The sequence below is a fragment of the Carcharhinus amblyrhynchos genome, chromosome 10 (genome assembly GCF_965287045.1).
Source record: "Carcharhinus amblyrhynchos chromosome 10, sCarAmb.v2.hapA, whole genome shotgun sequence".
Classification (NCBI taxonomy): Eukaryota; Metazoa; Chordata; class Chondrichthyes; order Carcharhiniformes; family Carcharhinidae; genus Carcharhinus; species Carcharhinus amblyrhynchos.
The window spans coordinates 46629210-46646412 of NC_137333.1; positions in this window are offsets into that span (position 1 = coordinate 46629210).

A 17203-nucleotide genomic window follows, 5' to 3' on the forward strand; every position below is an offset into this window, starting at 1 on the left:
GTGCAGCACCCTTTATACCTCGTTGGTTTTGCACCCTTTTTAGTTATTGCCAATCAGTCGATCAGGGCTTGATCACCCTGATTGATAAAGTCCAGTCAGGTGCTGCCATACCAATTTCTGGGTGTATACCCAACGGCCATTCCTGTAGATGCTGGAGGCATGCAGGTCACATATCTCCCTCTCAAATAAAGGGTTAAGGCACCCTGTGTCTGGTAAACAACCCAGTTTGACCAGTCCTTTGTCCTTGAGATGGCCTATATCCTGTGTATCCTGCAGCCTGTTTATCTCTGTCAGATTTCTTTTGAGGCTGCAGCCTGTCAGTTTCAGCGCTTTTCCAAGTATCCCAGCATGCTCTTGCAAATTGCCATCTTAGGTGGCCTGTTTGGCCACAAGGGCTACGAGAATGGGAGGTGGGACTAGCTGAACTTCCTTTGCTAATAGCTGGCACAGTCATGATGGGCCAGATGATCTTTTATGATTCTATGACAGTCTTACTTCACAATTATCAGATGGAAGATCCTTCTGCTTTCTACTATTTAACAAACTTAATGAACATTTGAATGATAGCAGTCAACTGAAAAACAAATCATCCTCATTCATATTTATTACTGTTCCTCAGGATTTGCAAATACTCTGATTCTGTTTTTTAAAATATATTTTTATTAGATTTTCCAGTCTTACAAATAATGCAACACACCCTCAACTGGAATAGTGCATGCTTGATCATTTCTCCATATATAAATATCAAAAAAGACAGGAGAAAATCAACAGTTTGTTCAGTATATTCAGTAAAGCCAGTGGTTCCACATATACAAAAAAAAGGACAAGTAACACGACGGGGGGTAAAAGAGGAGAAAGCCATAGAAATATGGAAAAGTGGTGCATATTCTCGCTTAGTACACTAGAAGCAATGCTACAAGCCTACTAAAAATCTTGTCGGAATAAGTCAGACATTACGGAACCTGTATATTTGAGAGAGGAGCATTCAGTTTGAATCAGAGTATACAGGATAGGAATTCCATTGGGATGTATCCCATAATAATTTTATACCAATCCTGAACAAAAGGAGACATTGGTAATTCAGGACCAAAGGATATTGTTCCTCTCTGCAAATGTTAGGATATCATACAGTCTTTTCTCATTCTGCCTGAGAACCCCAGAATCAAGTACAAAGGATCAAACTCTAAGGCTGGATCAAAAATCTTCTCAAGCTGTTTAGTTCTGCCAAACCAATAGGAATTAGTTTTGACACAGGGCCAGACACAATGGCTGGAATTTTGCCATCTTGCCCACTACAGATATCAGAGTGGGCGAGGGGCAGACCATGGAAAGATCTGTTGACCTTGGGTGGGATTTTTCGGTTTTGGGGTGAAGGAGGCTGCAAAATCCTGCCCAGAGTATGTAGTCATCTTTTACCAATTTTTGGTAGAGTGATTGTATAGTGGGTCTATCCTGTGTCTTAAACTTGATGTAATATGCAGACGGTGTAATGTTTTAAGTTGGATCTCTTTCATTCTATTACAGACTGAGTTTCTATTGGCATTTTCCCAGATACTGTCCCAAGGCTTCTCATCAACATTCACTGCAAGATATTTCTCCCATGATCACAGAAACTGTAGCATATTTACATAGGATATAGGACATAATGTGTCATAAAACATTGCCGACTAATTGCTTTGGTTCCATAGATATCAGGATTTTCCCACTGGGGGGATACTAGCACCAAGATGCAGAGATGTCTTACTAAGAATAAAGTCTCTAAGTTGTAAATATCTGAAAAGGAAGTATTTTGAGATATTGTATTGTCGACACAGTTGCTCAAAAGGTAACAAGGGGGCAGCACTAAACATATCACCCAACTAAATGAATCCCTTAACTTTCCAAATATCAAGACAATCGGCTATAGTACGTAGTGGGAAATCTGGATTACCCTGAATGGGAGAGTGGAAATCAAAGTAAATCTTCCTTTCAACTCACAGACCATCCTCCATGCTCTCTGAGTGTTGATGATTATTGGATTCTCACATTTGTCAAGCACAAACTTGAAATCCTTAAGAGCAGAGCTTCAACGGAGTACTCATTCAGGCCAGCTTCAATATAAAGTCAGATGGAGGTGAAGTCCTCTCTTATCCACCCTTGTGTAAACCTAGGATGAGAAGCTAACTGATACATTTTATTATTTGGCACCCCATCCCCTCCCCATTAGACTAGGAAGCTGTAATTTGACCAGTTCTAAGCATGGTCTATTTTTTGTTCCCTATGAAGAAGCAAAGCATTCCATTACTTTTTTTAGGATCTTAGGAGAAAGGAATATTTTATACAGACACTTTGACCAGCTTATTATATTTATCTCATGTGCCTTTATTTTATGAGAGGAAGGACTGTTTCAAACTTAGCTTTATTAAAACACACACAGATTAAAGAAGCAATTCTTACACAATAAATTAAGTTAACTTTCCCCAAACTAGGTTATCGCTTGAGAAATATATATTACCCAGTCTGGTGAAACCAGTTGGGCTATTGGATTCAATTCACTGAGCTCACAGTGACAGATGAATTCAGGGTCTTTTTAGCACGATGGTGAACCTCTCATGCCCTCTTGCGTCATCCCAGGTCACAGTAGGTTCGGTGGAGTCTTCACTGGAGTTTGTCTTGAAAATGGCTGTTTTTATCATTCTCCTTTCTTCTACGAATGTTCGCTGGTTTTCGACCAATGGGGTGATGGTTGGGGGGGTGGGTCATAGCACCCAATGAGGTTAGGCCAGGCCATCCATATATATATAACATATCTCTTTAGTAGCACGGAATCTGGCTGACTACACAATCATAATGTCTTCTGGCCGATCACCTTATTATGTCCTTTCGGGACATAATGACTATTCTATTGTAAAATTTGAGCCTCTCTATTCAATATGTAAAAGCTGTGGATTCTGGTTTCAGGTCATGATGACATCCCTATTGTTAAGGTGAGGGACCCCTGTTGGGTTTTGACCTGTGGTAACCTCGTAGAAGCAGTTTTTAGCTGTATTAATTTAAAATTGTCCAGTTTTATGTTGGGCCTTGTTTCTCAGAACTTGTCCATTTGACCACAGGAAAATTGGTAGCATCTGTAAAGGATACAACAACCTAGATAGCACATTTATTTTAATCAGTGTTGCACTGCCCAGCTACGATATTGATGAGGAGGACTAACCTTGTATGTTCTACTTAGTAGATATAAGTAAGAAGAAATATTTGCCTTATATAACTGTTGGAATGAGGGGTAATGGAAATGCCCAAATAAGTAAACTCTGTGTGGGACCATCTAAAAGGGAAGGAAGCAGTGAAGGGATAAAACTCTCCTTCTAAGCCTTCCCAGAAGTACAACCTCTAATTTGTAAAATTAATTTATAGACTGAGAAGGAGCCAAACCTAGCCATAGTATCAATAATAGCAGGAACATAGACATCTAGCTTAGACTCGAATGGCAACACATCATCCATGTATAATATGATCTTACGTTGCTTTCCACCACTGGCCAACCAAAATACTTAATGATTATGTCTAATTGCCTTCAGTAGGGGCTCAATAGCAATTGCAAACAGTAACAGGTATAATGGTCATCCCTGCCTAGTCTTTCACTGAAGACTAAAATTATCTGATCTATAATCATTAATAAGATTTGCTGCCAATGGATTTTTATAAAGCACTTGTATCCACTTAACGAACATTAACCTTCTCCCCCACTCCTTGCAAATTTCCACATCATGTAGAAAAGACAATTCCACTCCAACAGTCAAAAGCTTTCTCTACATGTAATGATATCACTGAACTATCTATTGCCTGCTTTTGAAAGACCTGAATAATATTTAGTAATGTCCTAACATTGTTACATGAATTCCACCCTTTACAAACCCAGTGTGATCACCCTGGTCAATCAAGGAGAGGATTTTTTTGACATGCAATACCAGTATTTTAGACAACAATTTCAAATCTACATTCAAGAGTGAAGTTGGCCTATAAGATAGAACATAGAACATTACAGCGCAGAACAGGCCCTTCGGCCCACGATGTTGTGCCGACCAATTAAGAGAAAAGCAATGACCCTCTAACCTAAACCAATCCCTTTCCATCCATAAATCTATCCACGGACCTCTTAAACGCCCCCAAACTAGGTGCATCTACAACTGAGTGTATATTTATGTATATTTATAGAATGTACATTCCTCAGGATTATTGCCTGTCTTCAAAATTATGGAGATATTCATAAATCAAAGTGACTGAGGAACAGACCTGCTTCGAATGAATGGTTACACATAGTGAACAGAGGATCTATTAGCAAGTCTTTAAATTACTTATAAAATTCATTCTCAAAGCCATTAGGCCCTGATGCATTACCAGACTGAAGATCCCTCAAGGAAAAAATCACTTCCCCTTTAGAGATGGGAGTGTTTCAGGTTGAACTTTGCCCTCAGAAATTCTTGTGACTTTAAAGGAAGAAAACAAAAATGCTAGTGTACTAGTACACCTCCAGACTGATCTGTTTTATATAAATTGGTATAGAAGCTTTGAAATACCTTATTAATATCCTCGGTCTTAATCATCCTGTTATCCTTCGAATCTCACACAGAGGAAATAACCCTGAAGTCTATTTTCTTTCTAGTAAGGTGACCCAAATATTTTCTTGGTTTATTTCCAAGCGCACACAGTTTTTGTTTGGCAAACTTTATAATCCTTTCAGCACACTGAGTCAGCAAGAAGCCCAGCGCCATTTGGATTCCATTAATTTCTTTCTGCATTGATTAGCTAGGATTCTTACCATTCATCCTCTCTGTTTTGGCTAATTATACACTTTTTGTTGGCCATATACAAAATGTTCAAACTCCTTGTAAAAGTCTTGCAGGTTCCCAGAGAATAGAGAGGCTTATTTAAGAACATAAGAACATAAGAAATAGGAGCAGGAGTAGGCCATCTAGCCCTTCGAGCCTGCCCGGCATTCAATAAGATCATGGCTGATCTGTTGTGGCTCAGTTCCACATTCCCGCCCTCTCCCCATAACCCTTAATCCCCTCTCTTATCAAAAACCCATCAACCCGCGTCTTAAAAATATTTAGTGAGGCAGCCTCCACCACTTCAATGGGCAGAGAATTCCAGAGATTCACCACCCTTTGAGTGAAGAAGTTCTTCCTCAACTCCGTTCTAAACTGCGCCCCCTTTGCAGGGTTATGCCTACAAACATTTCATAATTAACCCCAGTAGTCTTTGTCATCAGAAAAGAGAAGACAAGATATGCCATGAAAACGGTGATGTCAGAATGTCCTTTCTGCATTTTAATCTATCCTATTAAGATCTAAACCACTTGCCTATCTCCCAGCAGTGGTGCTACTCACATATCATTCTCAGAGCAAAGGAGACCATAAAGCATATACCACCACTACAAGTGTACAGATGAAAAGAAAGGAAGAAGGATATTTTTACACTGTGCAGATTGTACAACATTAATACTGCGTACTCCTTAACTAGAAGGAGTATGCTGAGGAATGTTTTACATTAAGGGCAAATAGAAGTCCTGCCAATCTTAAGGATAAGGACTCACTGTACTGCTCAACTACCAGATCCCCCTGTCAGAATGATAAATGCCAACACAGAATCAGGAAGAAGTTATAATGAGAAGGGATAAAATCCAGTTTTTACACTGAACTACAGTCTGCAACTCCAATTATTGCCTTCCTCATGGTTCACAAAAGCCATGGTCGAATGTCTTCATAGTGTTGTTGAATGCCACTCTCAGTTTGCAGGATACAGTAGGGCATATTGCACTCCAGCGGTTTTCAGTCTAACTTCATTGAAGACTTTGCACCTCTTGTATTGCTGCTAAGAAATCTTGAAAGGAGACCTTTGCTCCATAGTAGAGCAAGGCCCCATTATGTCTAGCTGCCTGCCTCCAATATTCTTTGGTAATCCTTTAAGTTAAAATGCGTAACAATTGTTGATTGTATTGTCTCTGAGGTTGAGGGACAATGTGCCCTTTTTAAGTTAATGCATCCAGCTTTCATTTCTAAATTAAGGATATACAGTAACCAGCTCTCAAAGAATTTAACTGGGAGCTTATCCACAGCCTCTTATGGCAAACTGACAAGCTGGACAATTTTCCTTTGGCCTCGGTTTTCCAGATCATCAAGGAATTCTGACATACCTCACAGCTACTTTTCCAAGGATTGTAAGTGGGCCTCAGGTGAGGAAGTAACATTTTCAACAGTATCAAACCTTTTGACAGTATCCTGCAATTCTATCCTATGAATACTGATATTTTACACTAATAGACTTGAGTTTCTCATTATGACCATAATAATAATAGCAGTTGTCAGCTACACTGCCTTTCAGAGTGTTGGCTCGAGAACCTGTTTGTTCACTAAGCCATTGAGGAGTTGGATCTGCCCCAGTTACTTCTGACTGCTCTCTTTTGTCAATGATTTTCTTAATATTCTTTGGCACTTTGAATCATAGAAGCATAGAATGCAGAGGAGGCCCTTTGGCCCATCGAGTCTTCACCGACACACTAGAAACACCTGAATTCCCACCTAACTCATCTGCGAGCACTTCGCCCATAGCCCTGAATGTCATGATGTGCCAAGTGCTCATCCAGATATTTTTTAAAAGATATGAAGCATCCTGCCTCTACCATCCTGCCAGGCAGCGCATTCCAGACTGTCACCATCTTCTGGGTAAAAAGATTTTCCTCATACCCGCCTAAATCTCCTGCCCCTCACCTTGAAACTATGTCACCTCATGAATGACCCTTCAAATCAGGGGAATGTTGCTCCTTATCCACTCTGTCCATGTCCCTCAAAATTTTGAACACCTCAATCAGATCACCCTCAGTCTTCTTTGCTCCAACAATAACAACCCAAGTTAACTCAACCTCTCTTCATAACTTAAATGTTCCATCCCAGGCAGCATCCTAGTGAATCTCCTCTGCACCTCCTCCAGTGCAATCACATCCTTCCGATAATGTGGCAACTGGAACTACACACAGTACTCTAGCTTTGGCCTCAGCAAAGTTCTATGCAACTCCAACATGACTTCCTTGCTTTTGTAATCTATGCCTCTTTTGATAAAGCCTACTAACATGCCCTTCCGCCTTCAGAGATCTGTGGACAAAATGCCAAGGTCCCTTTGTTCCACAGAACTTCCTAGTGTAATTATTGAGTATTTTCTTGTCAAATCACTCCTTCCAAAGTGTATCAGTGCACACTTTTCAAGATTTAATTCCATCAGTCACTTATTTGTCCATTTGACCATTCCGTCTATATCTTCTTGTAGTCCAACATGCTTCACCTCACTGTTAACCACCCGTCCAATTTTTGTGTCACCCACAAACTTACTAATCCTACACCTCCCAAACCCCAATCCCTTGTATAGTCATCTATGTTATTTATATAACTGATGAATAATAGGGGGCCCAACACAGATCTCTGTGGTATGCCATTGGACACTGGCTTCCAGTTACTAAAGCAGCCTTCTGTCATCACTCTCTGTCTCTTACAACTGAGCCAATTTTGAATTCACTTCATCAAATTACCCTGTATCTGATATGAATTTACCTTCTTTACAAATCTCCCATGTGGAAGGCTTTGCTGAAATCCATAAAGACTACATTGACTGCACTACCCTCGTCTACACATTCTGTCACCGCCTCAAAAAATTCAATCAAATTTGTTAGGAATGACCTCCCTCTGACGAAGCCCTGCTGACTATCCTGAGCATGTTTTGCCTTTCCAAATGGAGATAGATGCTATCCTTCAGAAGTTTCTCCAATAGTTTCCCCACCATTGATGTGAGACTCACTGGTCTGTAATTTCCTGGTTTATCTCTACAATCCTGGAAATGTATCCACTTTTAAGGCTGCTAACACTTCTAATACCTTGTTCTTCCCCAAGTCAATTTGCTCAAGAACCTCCCAGTCTCTCTGCCTGAATTCTATTGTCCTCATTTTCTTGGGTGAAGACGGGTATGAAGTATTCATTCAACACTTAACCAATGCCCTCTGGTTCCACCCATTGATTGCCCCCTTGGTCCCTAATGGGTCCTACTCTTTCCCTGGTTATCCTCTTTCTATTGATACACTTACAGAAAGAATATCTTGGGATTTTCCCTACTTTTACCAGCCAGAGCTTTCTCTTATCCCCTCTTTGTTTTCCTAATTGCTTTCTTAAACTCCACCTTGCACCTTCTATACCTCACTAATGCCTCCACTGATTTGTTTCCCTTGTACTTTTTAAAAGCCTTTCTTTTCCTTCTCATTGTATCCTGAATATCTCTGGTTACCCCTGGTTCTCTGGGCTTGTTATTCCTACCTATCATCTTTGAGGGAACATGCTAGGCTTACATCCTCCACATTTCCTTTTTGAATGCCCCCACTGCTCTTCTGTAGATTTTCCCATTAATAGCTGCTCCCAATCTACTTTGGCCAGACGCCTCTTATTTTATTAAAATCCGCTCTCCCCAAATACAAAACTTTTTTCTTTCCAGCTTGTCTATTTCCTTGCCCATAAAAAGTTTAAATTGTACCACATTGTGATCACTATCACTAAAATGCTCCCCCACCACCACCTCAATCACCTGTCCGGCTTCATTCCCAGAACCACGTCCAGCACAAGTTATTCTCTTGTTGGACCCTCCACACATTGATTAAAAAGTTCTCCTGTACACATTTCAAGAAATCTACTCCATCCAGGCCCTTAACACTGTGTATATTCCAGTTGGGAAAATTGAAATCAACTAATATAATAACCCTATTGTTATTGTTTTTACACCTCCACAAATTAAGCATGTATTTGCTCTTCAATATCCCTCTGACTATCTGGGGGTCAATAATAAACACCTAACCATGTGGCTGCTCTTTTTTTATTCCTAAGCTCTACCCACAAAGCTTCAGTTGCTGTCCTGTCCAAAGTATCGTCTCTCCTTACTGCAGTAACTTACTCCTTAACTGATAATATAATGCCCCCTTTTCTTATGTCCTCCTCTGTCTCATCTGAAGATTCTATATCCAAGAATGTTGAGTTGCCAATCATGCCCTTCCTTCAACCATATCTCTGTGATGGCTACTATGTCACACTTCCATGTACCTTCAACTCATCCGTTTTACCTGCAAAACTTCTGGCATTAAAATAGAGGCCATCAAGCTTGGGCTTACTCCCTTGAAGCTTAATACAGCTGCCTATTTTGCTGTATGATTCTGTGCCCTTATTCTGCTAACCATCTGTGTCCCCACCCTCTGCCAAATTAATTTAAACTCCTCCCAACAGCACAAGTAAAACGTCCCGCAAGGATGTTAGTCCTGTTCTGGTTCAGATGTAGACCGTTCCTCCTTCCCCAAAAATGGTCCCAATGATTCAGGAGTCTAAAACCTTCCCGCTTGCAGCAGCTCTTAAGCCACGCATTCATCTACACTATCCTTCTATTTCTGTGCACGCTAGCACGTGGCACTGGGAGTTATCCAGAGATTACAACCTGAGAGCTCTTGCTTTATAGTCTACAGCCTTATTCCCTGAATTCTTAATGCAAGAACCCATCCCTCTTTCTATCTATGTCACTAGTACCAACATGTACCATGACCTCTTCTCACCCTCCCTCTTCAGAATGTCCTGCAGCTGTTCAGTGACATCTTGGACCCTAGCATCAGACAACATACTGTCATTGAGTCACACTGATGGCCACAGTGGTGCCTATCTGTACTCCTGACTATAGAATCCCCTATTACTATTGCCCTGCTTCTCTTCCTCCACTTCTGCACAGACAGGCTGCTTGTGGCGCCAGAAGCTTGGCTCTGTCACCAACTTTGTCACAACATTTAACCAGAAATCTTTCTAGGAACATAATGTGGAGTTCTCACTCCTGAATTAAGTACGAGATGTGTAAACACAATGGATGAAAGAATTAAAACTGAGTAGTGCCAGAGCTCATAGCAACATAGCTATTCCCACATTCACATCTCTGCTTCTAAAGGATTAGTAGATAGTACAAAATAATCAAGATTGAATTTATTCAGTCTCTTGTTTAATTCATGTACAGATTATCTGACAAATTATTTGATACCAACACTTCCTTTTGAATAAGTAAATCATTATTTTATATTTAGTGATGGTAGCCCAAAAAATCTTTTATCCAAACCAATGAGAAAGCTCAATTAAAAAGAATTTGTACATCTAAGAGATGGACAGATAATAGCAGTTTACAAGAACAGATTCAATCCTTTTTTCCAGTTTAGCACTATCAGTTAATAAAATTGTTCTGTCATAACAATAACTGCAAATCTGTGATTGCTTCACATTCATTAAGAATCTCTGATAATTCATTGATTGCATGTACTGTGGGTTACAGTGAGATAATTTCTATATTTTAAGCCTCATGTTGATTGGGGTAGGTAGGGGTGTGAGTCAATAGTGCCAGCCTCTGAGTATGTGTCAACATGTACTGAGGAATGCGCTAGCAATCTGAAGTATAGATTAATGGTTACTATCCAGTCTCTAAGGTATCATTCAACAAGTGTGGATAGCCTTCCAAGTTCAGACTGGCAAACAAGCAATATTATTGTATTTTTCACTAGTGTGAAACTGCACCTTTAGAACTGAAAATACACATGTTGTCCAAACAATAAATATTCAAGCTTTATTAAAGAGACCAAAGTGGTTTCCTATTGGTTCAGCAAGTGAATGCTCTCCTCCTGTGTAATTGAGCCATCTATATCACAAAAAATACAAAGTTTGATTCCTCAGTTAGCTTATGTCAGTGCAACAAGAGTTGAGGACCTGAGTTCATTGTATTGTTTCTGAGGTTCTATGATTGAAAACCAATAATCAATCCTGAAAAACATGCATGAATGGGGCATGAAAAGAGGATAGGAATTGGATTGAGCAAGAACCTCCCAAACAGTGCAATCTTTATTTATTTTTCTTTTCTTTCTTCTTGAGGTATTTTATTGTAATGAGAACTTTTGATGCCTTGTCTTTTTTCTGTTACACAACACTGTATTTTGAATTTCTAAAACACTTTCAGTCAAGATATGTAAGAAATATATTCCGAAGAATATTTAACCCTTTGTAGAACTATTTTTATTAAGTCTCGTACTCAGTACTTTGCTTGTTTTCCTGCTCCTCTCTATTTCTCAAGCTGTAAATAAGTCTGACTTGATTTTACCCTGTATACATTTTTATGGAGGGTGGTAGTCCCCTTCAGAGTCAGGAGGAAATGGTAGCCATTCTACTTAATTTTTATACACCCATTAATGAATAATTATTGAGCACCATTCTTGGAACTTTGAAGGATTCAGATATTGATTTGTAAGAAACTCAGCCTGCTTCTGGAAGCCCACCTTTCTTTTATCAACAACGTCATGAAAAATGGTGGGAAATAGCAAACAAGGTAAAATATGAATGCAATATAAATGCACTTACGTACTGAAACAATAAATATGTTAGTCCTTGACTCTGTTACTTTAATTCTTGATTTTGTTATTTTTAAAACATTTCAAGTTAAGTCAGTGTATAATGTTTTGATTGGTTGGACTAGGAGAGCAAATTGATAAAGCATAGAAGCCAGTTAGCAATTAATCTAAGACCCTGTAATTATTTTTGAAAGTGGGTGATACAATGGCACATATATATTGAGTTGTTAAATAATTAAGTGAAAGAGTTGAATTCTTTCCATTGACTGGTTATATTTTAATTCTTTGTAGTGTACAATAGCAATTATGTGGGGAGTGATTTGTGAGCAGAATATTGACCAAACTATACAAAAGCTATACTTTCGGGCAACATGCTGGCAGAGTGGTTAGCACTGCTGCCTCACAGTGCTAGGCACCTGGTTCAATTTGAGCCTTAGGTGACTGTCCGTGTGGAGTTTGCATATTCTCTCTTTGCCTGTGTGGGTTTCCTGTGGGTGCTCTGGTTTTTTTTTCCCACAGTCCAAAGACATGCAGGTTATGTGGATTATCCATGCTAAATTTCCCCTTAATGTCCAAAGATGAGTAGGTTGAATGGATTTGCAATTGTAAATGTGTAAATAGATAGAGCAGGAGAGGGGGCTTGGGTAAGATACTCTGTTGGAGAGTCAGTGCAGATTTGATGGGCCAAATTGCCTCATTCGGCGCTGTAGTGTTTCTATGATTCATATTAAGTGCTGTACCTCTGTCAAGCATGAGTCCAGTTAAGTGCAGATAATGAAAAGTCAGTTATTGTTCTATATGCATACACATATTACAGAGTCGAAAACCCAGTTGTGATGTATTGTGTTTTCTTGAGTGTTAAGGAATTTTTCATTTCATGTTTTGCTGTTTGATATTTTCCATATTAAGGTTTTGCCAGTAATACCACTATCTGGCCGCAGAGAGATTATTTTTGAAAGCTTCATGATTAGATATTCAGTAGTTTGCAATAATTTACACAAGATTTAAATCAGCTTGAATTATGTTAGTCTCAACTGATTTTTTTTGTCTGCATGACCGCTGATTTTATTTCAGAAAGAAATAAAGCTTTCTGATTGTGGGTGACATCGGCAAGGCTACTTTTATTGCCCATCACTCATTATTCTGAAAAGTCAATGCTAAGTTTTCTCCTTAAACAATTGTACTTGTTGTGCTCATGATTTCCTATAAACACAAAGTTCCAGAATTTTCTAATGACAGTGAAATGGTAAACAGTCAAATCAGGATGTCCTGTGACTTGAAAGGAACACAGACATGATGATATTCTCATGATATTATTATTATTATTCTTTTTGATGGTGGAGATCATATATTGCAAAGTGCTGTCTACGTCAAGTTGGTTAATGGCGCAGTATATCCTGTAGATCAGAAATATTGTAATCACAGTGCATGAGTAGTGCATGGGGGTTGGATATTGGTTTCAGTGACAAATTGGCTGATCAGCAGACAAATTTGACCTGGATGGTGCTGGCCTTCTTGAGTGGTGCTCAGCTGTACCTATCCAGAACATTACAACCTGATTAGGACCTTATAACAAACAATATGTGATGGTAAATAACATTGAGATCAAGGGAGAAAGTCCAGGATGTTCAAGTTAAAGCATAATCAGAAATTGGTATGAGCATTTACTGTTACTTGGGTAACTCCAGATAAGTATCAAAATAAATCACAATTTTAAATGGTATAGTCAATTGCCTGGGGTTACAGAATACAGTAATTAATTGATTCAAAGTGTCAATAGCCATACTGATCACTGATTTGATGTAATGAGGAAGCATTTTGGTCTTGTAGGGAATCTTTCTTCAACTATTTTAAAACAGTACTTTTATTGTTTAATTTGCAAATGAAATGTTGTAGAACCCTTTGACTCTGGTATGATATACAATAAAATTAAAAGAATATTTTCTACATGAAGGTTTTTAACACCCTATATGAATAGAAAATTCCTAATTTAGTTACTTTTCTGAAGAAAATCAGATTAAAATATAGATTGACTCTGTATCCTTAAAACCATTATAAACAATGCTATTTAAAGTTTAGATTATGCGTGAATCACATCTGTCCAGAGAAAAATATATCTAACCAAGATTCAAATTTTTCATCTTGATCTATTCTCATCTGTAGACCAACCAAAGAACCATAGAATCCCTACAGTGCAGAAAGAGGCCATTTAGAACATAGAACATTACAGTGCAATACAGGCCCTTCGGCCCTCGATGTTGTGCCGACCAGTGGAACCAATCTAATGACCCTCTAACCTAAACTATTCCAATATTATCCATATGTCTATCCAATGACCATTTGAATGCCCTTAAATTTGGCGAGTCCACTACTGCTGCAGGCAGGGCATTCCATGCCCTTACTACCCTCTGAGTAAAGAACCTACCTCTGACATCTGTCCTATATTTATCACCTCTCAATTTAAAGCTATGTCCCCTTGTGTTAGCCATCACCATCCGAGGAAAAAGGCTCTCACTGTCCACCCTATCTAATCCTCTGATCATCTTGTATGCCTCAATTAAGTCACCTTTTACCCTTCTTCTCTCTAACGAAAACAACCTCAAGTCCCTCAGCCTTTCCTCATCAGACCTTCCCACCATACGAGGCAACATCCTGGTAAATCTCCTCTGCACCCTTTCCAATGCTTCCACATCTTTCCTATAATGTGGCGACCAGAACTGTACGCAATACTCCAAGTGTGGCCGCACCAGAGTTTTGTACAGCTGCAATATGATCGCACAACTCTGAAACTCAATCCCTCTGCCAATAAAAGCTAACACACCGTACGCCTTCTTAACAACCCTATCAACCTGGGTGCCAACTTTCAGGGATCTATGCACATGTACGCCGAGATCTCTCTGCTCATCCACACTACCAAGAGTCCTTCCATTAGCCCAATATTCTGTAATCCTGTTACTCCTTCCAAAGTCAATCACCTCACGCTTTTCCGCATTAAATTCCATTTGCCACCTCTCAGCCCAGCTCTGCAACTTGTCTATGTCCCTCTGCAAACTATAACACCCATCTACACTGTCTACAACTCCTCCAACTTTAGTGTCATCCGCAAATTTACTAACCCATCCTTCTACACCCTCATCTAGATCATTTACAAAAATGACAAACAGTAGTGGCCCCAAAACAGATCCCTGTGGTACACCACTAGTAACTGAACTCCAGGATGAATATTTCCCATCAACCACCATCCTCTGTCTTTCAGCTAGCCAATTCCTGATCCAAAATTACCCCATCAAATCAGCACTGACTCTCTGGGCCCGATTTTATTGTCAAGTTGTGCCCGTTTTCAGGAATGAAAACTTGGTAAAGTCAGGCATGAGGTGAGTAGTGATCCACGCCCACCTCCACACCAGTTCCCCTTTACCAAGGCCCAAAAATGGATGCAATCGGGACCACGCCCAAAACAGGTGCGACAGCCATTTAACTACATTTGTATGCATTTAAATTGATTTAATGGGCTGCATGCCGATCTTTATCGGCACTTCCCTCTTTACCGCCGCATTTGCTCATTCAGAATTAATGTGAAACAGACATGCTCTACAAAGGTCCAATTCGGATGCTCCAGTTTGTGAGGAGGTAAGTGCCAAGCATCTGAAGGCTCTCTGCTTGAGATTGATGGGGAGGGGGGAGGGGGGAGGGGGGAGGGGGGGGTGTCAGCTGCCACTCTGCCTGAAATCAGTGAGGGGAAAGAGGGGGGGGGGGGGAGGTGGTCGGCTGCCACGCTACTTGACATCCGTGAGGGGGAAGGAGGGAGGGGCCTGTGACTGGTCTGGGTAGTGGGGGCATGGGGAATAAAGACGTCAGTAATGTTGTGAGGATGGGGCAATATCTGTGGGGGCCATGGGGGGAGGCTATTATCCAGCCCTGGAATGATGTGGCAGGGGATTTTTTGACAGAATTTTTTGAGGAGGTCACAAAAACGGTCGACGAAGGATGAGCCGTTGATGTCGTCTATGAAAGAGTGCGACTGAGGGGAGATCTAATAGAGGTATGTAAGATTATGAAGGGTATAGATAGAGTAAACAGTGGTAAGCATTTTCCTAGATTGGAAACGCACATTACGAGGGGCCACGGGCTTAGGGTGAGGGGGGCGAGGTATAATTCGGATGTTAGAGGGAGGTTTTTCACACAGAGGGTAGTGGGGGTATGGAACGCTCTGCCAGCAAGGTGGTGGAGGCAGGCACGCTGGAGTTGTTTAAGAGTTACTTAGGCACATGAGCGGGTTGAAGATGGAGGGATATAGGAGACTGTTTCAAATAAGGTTCAGGAGTCTTGGGATGTCCCTGGGAATCAATTGATTCCTATGGACCTTCCAACATATTTTCTGGCTCACTTCTTTTACTTTTGAGCTTCTGGGGATTCCCTTAAATGTTTGTATAAGGATGTGCATGGTATTGATGTTTTTCTCTTTTAATCCGCAGGTGCTTTGGTCAGCCTTGTTGTCCAACAAGGGGCATACATGCGATGGGTTGGACGAGGGCTGCTCTTGGTTGTTTCGAGAGTAGCCTAATGCTTTACGTCGTTAGTGTGTGCTTAAACTGAACCAGATGCTGGGCAACACGACAGCTCAGTGACTATCACTGTTTGCTGTGCAGATACATGGATTTGGGCCAGTGTCTGCGGGAGTTTGCGCATTCTCCCTGTGCTTGCGTGGGTTTTCTCCGGGTGCTCCGGTTTCCTCCCACACCCCAAAGATGTGCTGTTAGGCTGACTGGTGTAACAAATTGTCCCTAAATTAGTCTTCTCTCAATGTGGAATGCCATAAGCATAGACAAGGGTCATGGGTGGAGGGGGGACTCATAATGTTAAAATGGAGGTGCGGGCTCGTTGGGCCGAAGGGCCAGTTTCCCGTTCTGTGTTGTTCTTTGTTCTTTGGGAGCACATTTTATCTTTTTTTGTGCAGGCCCAGTTGGAGGCGCTGATCAAAGCTGCAGGTTTTCAGGTGTGTTAAGCCCCGCCCACAGGCTTCTGCAGCACACTTTAGAATTACTGATATTTTTTCAGGCTGAGTATGGGGGTACTTGAGAACCGGTCTAAAAGTCGGATCTGAAGCACTCCCATTTTCAAGTCCACCCAGCACTTAAAAATCAAAATTGTAAAATAAGGCTCTCTCAAAGATCATCTCGCCCAGGTCCCTCCCCACACTCCTCATAATTTATCATCCCTAATCCAACTAACCTGCACATCTTTGGACTGTGGGAGGAAACCAGAGCACCCGGAGGAAATGAAGCAAACACCAGGCGAATGTGTAAACTCCACACAATCACCCAAAACCAGAATCAAACCCACGACCCTGGCACTGTGAGGCAGTAGTGTGAACCACTGTGACGCCCAGTAGTTCCAAAGTTGTTTTTGATTTAGTTTTGGAATGATTACAGAGATTGCTGGCATGGTGCATGTTTATTGCTCACCCCTAGGTGCCCTTGAGGAGGTGAAAACGACACTTAGAGCTAAACAAGCTGGATTTAGGGCTGATGATAATGGGCGTTGAGTGAGAATAATGACGTGCCTTTTCATGAAGTGTTGCAGCAGTGATAGAAGCCAAAATAGTACAGGGCTGCAATCATCACACCAGAGTCATCTTGAGGAAGGTGGGCAACAACACGAGGTCTAATATTCTAGAAAATCCGTGTTCAGAATTTTAACAGCTAATCCTCAAAATCTTAATGCCCCGTCCATCCCACTAAACTTGGAGCCAAAGCAAATGATAGATTTACTAAT